This window comes from Erythrolamprus reginae, chromosome 1, assembly GCF_031021105.1.
Source record: "Erythrolamprus reginae isolate rEryReg1 chromosome 1, rEryReg1.hap1, whole genome shotgun sequence".
NCBI classification, from domain to species: Eukaryota; Metazoa; Chordata; class Lepidosauria; order Squamata; family Dipsadidae; genus Erythrolamprus; species Erythrolamprus reginae.
The window spans coordinates 75,816,640-75,821,713 of record NC_091950.1 but is presented as its reverse complement, the minus strand read 5'-3'; positions in this window follow the sequence as shown (position 1 = coordinate 75,821,713).

Genomic DNA, 5,074 nt, shown 5'->3' with positions numbered 1-5,074 from the left:
AACCACAAGGTGCAAATAGATAAATCTATAAACACATATGGCAGACACGTAGGTTAGTAAAAGCAAATGCTTAACTGATAGTCTCTGGCTTAGAATTTTGGAAATGCATATGTTGCTCACAGGAAAAATAAATAAATAAAAGTGCCATGAGTTATAAACCAACTAGCTAGATTTAGTTATAGGACTATGCAGAATTCTGAAAAGGTTTATAGCTGAAAGCTTGAGTGAAAAATGCCTTCAATGCAATATTGCAAAATGAAGGTATTCTCTTCTTTTGAATAAAATGGTAGCACCAATTTCCTGGATAGCTAGGGCTTCTGCATATGAAATGCATAAGAAATTTCTGCCATCCAAGTAAACTGCCTCCTTGAGAGAGACTGCCCACCCTTGACTCTTGGTAAGGTGTAATGATGTGATTCAATGAAACATCTAATTGTGGATAGGCAAAATTCATATGGTGGACCATGTTTGATCTTTGCATACCTATTAAAGTAAATGTTTCCTGATTTGGATCCAAAGTCAGCATTTTATTGTAGATGGTGTTGAAGGTTAATTTCAGTAATACTGATTTCTGGAAGTTGGGGATTTGATTCCATTGAAAGGTTCATTTTTGTAAGCTGACCTCCCCCCCCCCCCATGTAATTCTACATTCCTAGCCTATCAGGTAGCAGTTTACTGGGCTGGAAATAAAATTGCTTGATTTTAACATTGGAACGATGGCTGGAAATAATGGTGTAAATATCTGAAAAGATAATAGGTAAAAACACAGAAACTTGCGGACTATGGAGCGTTCATACGTGTTCTAACAGAAAATGAATATTATTGAAATATTAGGATGTCCCTGTCAGATCATGTCATGTCACTGATCCTCCTAAACCAATGTCTTTTAAGACCATGACCACCTAGATACATTCAAGAAATTTACACTGATGTTTCTGAATGGGATACACTCTAAATTGAAAACCTGTGATTCAAAGAATAGCAAACATGCCGCCCTGAGTCCTCAGAGAGGAGCAGCATACAAATCTAATAAATTATTATTATTATTATTATTATTATTATTATTATTATTATTATCATCATCATCATCATCATCATCATCATTATTAAATATAGCAGTTTCGTATAACCTCCATGGAGCTGTCTAATGTACAGCATGGGGTGAAGTATCATCAGCACTAATGATACCAAGTTATACATCTCCACCCTGTGCCAATTCAGTGAAGCAGTTGATGCAATGTGCCAGTGCCTGGAAGCTATAAGGGTCTGTATGGGAGCCAAAAGGCTCAAGCTTAACCCTGATAAGACCGTGTGGGTCTGGGCGTTTCCTCTGAAGGACTATTCCACCTGTCGATCCATTGTTCTGGGGGGGGGGACTTTAACTTCCTCACAAAAGTTCTGCAACTTGGGAGTCCTCCTGGATCCACAGCTGAGCCTTGACCACCATCTCTCAGCTGTGACAAGAGGGACCTTTGCCCACGTTTGCCTGGTGTACCAGTTGCGGCCCTATTTAGAGAAGAGGGCTTGGCGCACAATCACTTAGGACCTCATCACTTCCTGTCTAGACTATTGCAATGCATTCTACATGAGACTACCCTTCAAGAGTGTTTGTAGACTGCAGATAATCCAGAATGCAGCCACACGCTTCTCATGAGAGTGCCTAGGTACACCCACACAACACCAACACTCCGTGCACTGCACTGGCTACCAATTGGTTTCCAGTCACAATTTAAGGTGTTGGGTATCACATATAAAGCCCTACCTGGATTAGGACCACACTATCTATGAGACCATCTCCTGCCACATACCTCCCACAGACCAATTAGATCCCACAGGGTTGGCCTTCTCCAGGTCATACTGACTAAGTAATGCAGGTTGGCAGGCTCACGGGGGAGGGCCTTCTTTATAGTGCGCTGGTCCTTTGGAACCAACTACCCCTTGATGTCCATAAAGCTACCTCCCTACTGGCCTTCTGAAAGGCCACGAAAACTGGCTTTGCCAGCCAGCCTGGGGGGTCATGAGTGTTAACACCTATTCATGGCTGAACTGTGATTCATTTGGTATATAAGAGTGTATGGTTATTTAGTTTAGCTAGGGTTTTTATCATTAGTTTAATGGGTTTTTTATTGTTTTTACTATTTAATATTTGACTTTGATTGTAATATTGCCTTGTATTATTGCATTGTATTATTTTATTGCTGTCACCCTCAGTTCCACAGGATTGGGCAGCGTGTAAATCAATTAAATTAAATTAAATTACTCTGTATTCTTTCAGGAAAGCAGACAAAACTACCCTGTTTCTCGGGGCCTTTGAAATCTAAGTCACCTGTTTTAGGGTTGTCCTTATATTGAAGATATAGGATTCTTGTTTTGGTTTTATTTTTCACTCTCATATTTAACTCATATGAATGGAATCATTAAATGGAAGATTTTTTAAAGTGATACTATTTTATTGTGTGTGTTATTACTGTGAATCACCTAGTATGAATTTAGAGAGATATAAATATTGTATTAAATAGCTAACTAAATATGTTGTTGTTGTTGTTGTTGTTATTATTATTATTATTATTATTATTATTATTTATTGGATTTGTATGCCGCCCCTCTCCGTAGACTCGGGGCGGTGAACAACAGTGATAAAAAACAGCATGTAACAATCCAGTATTAAAACAACTAAAAAAAACCCTTATTATAAAACCAAACATACATACAAACATACCATGCATAAATTTTAAAGGCCTAGGGGGAAAGAGTATCTCAGTTCCCCCATGCCTGACGGCAAAGATAGGTTTTAAGAAGCTTATGAAAGGCGAAGAGGGTGGGGGCAATTCTAATCTCTGGGGAGAGTTGGTTCCAGAGGGCCGGGGCCACCACAGAGAAGGCCCTTCCCCTGGGTCCCGCCAAACGACATTGTTTAGTTGACGGGACTCGGAGAAGGCCCATTCTGTGGGACCTAACTGGTCACGGGGATTCATGCAGCAGAAGGAGGTCCTGGAGATAATCTGGTCCAGTGACATTATCTCTATGGGAAGAAAAAAAAAGTATTATGCAGGATGTTATGTACCTCTGTCATATCTCACCTTAAAAAGTCACTGTAATTTTTCCTTTCAAGGAGCTGCTGGACTTCCTTAATCCTTTCTGAACTGACTGCCAATTCTGTTTCTTTCCTTTTTCTTCATTTTAGGTTTTTTTGCTTTTCTCTGAGTTTAAATAAATTTGCCTTAGGATCTTTAAGAGCAGTGACAGCAACACGCTTCCCTTGCTGCTTCCCTTGCCGCTTCTCTTGGGGCGGGTGTTTGCTGACTCAGTTCTTTCATATTCAGCACTTTGTTCCATCGATTGATAAGAGACACTGCTTGCCCAAGTACTGAATTGCAGATACCGAGCACAATGGAGACACTCTGGCTGCATCAGGAAGTTGACTAATTCTAAAGTAGGACAGACCTAAATTCAATACTGCTGTAGTGCAACCTGCTCATTAGACTCTAAAATAATTTCAACACCACAGCAATTCTGAGTGAAAATGCTAACAAAATAAAGGGGGGGGGGGTGTATTTTGTTTTTAAAGAAAGATAACGCACATGATAAACAGAGGCTGACTGAATGGTGGGTGAATGTTGGTTCTTTTTTGAGAAAGCTGCTTGGGTTAGGAATATTATGGACTGGCAAAGGAGTAAAGCATAGATTTAATGCAGAAATGGCATGTCACATAGAACTATAAAAGAAATTATTATTATTTTTTATTATTATTATTATTTATTAAATTTGTATGCCGCCCCTCTCTGTAGACTTGGATTTGCATCCTGATAAAAAGTAAAAGGATGAGTAAAAAAAATTACACACACACACACAAACAGAGAGAGAGACACACCGTACCATATTTGGGAATACCAGGGTGATTTCAACAGAAAACAACTATATGGCTTTTTCCTGGTAAAAGCTGATTCGGAGGTGTCCCCCCCCTTAAAAAATTAATGTAAGATTAAAGTGATAGAGTTGCTCAAACAATCACATGTATTAGTCTAGAAAGACTGAAGGCTACAGTTATAAAATCCAAGCAAGCGGTGTATCTCTGGATTTTTCCTCATATTAATTACTTTCTAATTGTTGCGAAGGCCTCATGCTAGTGAGCACATGTATGTCATCTGCCAGGTTATGTGATTGGTCCAGTCATGCCAGCAAAGGAGGCATGCTGCGGTCCTATCAACCCAATTATGTGATGTGAGATTATCCCTAATCCTCCTATTGTAAGGACCACAAGATTTAATAGAAAAGATAATGTTTGTGCAGATATGGATAAATTAACAATGGAGATAAAAGATAAAGATTAGTCAGAATATTATAAATGTTGGTATGAGTTTTATTGTTGGTTGGGAATATATTTTCCCAAAGGGTACAAGCTGATAAAGGAGTTGAGCCTGTAGCCTAATGGCTAAGACCTCTGCCTTACAAAACAGAGTCTCCGGGTTCAAATCCCAGTAAAAAGGGTGTGGCTACCTGATGAAGGCTAATAAGCCCGGAATAGATCTATAGTAGTCTCCCTTCCTTTTCATTATCAGCAAAAATATGTTACACACACACACACACACACACACACACACACACTATTCAACTAAATTAAATATTTGGAACTAAAAGAAAAGAGGATTGGTTAAAAGTGTAACAAAATAGATATGTAAGATCTATGTATAATATAATGTATTTAATGTATAAAATAACAATAACAATAACAACAACAATAATTATATAAAAATATCACAATAGGAAATAAGAAACCGGATTGTCATACATTGTCCAATGTTTTTAAATGCTTGACCATGTATGTTTATATTGAAATTTTAAAAAAAAACTTCTTAATTTTAAAAAAGAAGACATGACTCTACCAGTCAGCTTGGGACCCAAATGGAGGAACAGCACCATGGAGGTAGTTGATTGAATAATAACTGATCCCACCTCCCTTTCATTCCAACCCCTGCCCTCCCTGTGTGTCTTTGGTTTCAATATCTGATTTTAACTTTTTAACTGTATATGTAACTGTAAGCCTCCCAGAGTTAAAATAATCAAAAAATAAAAT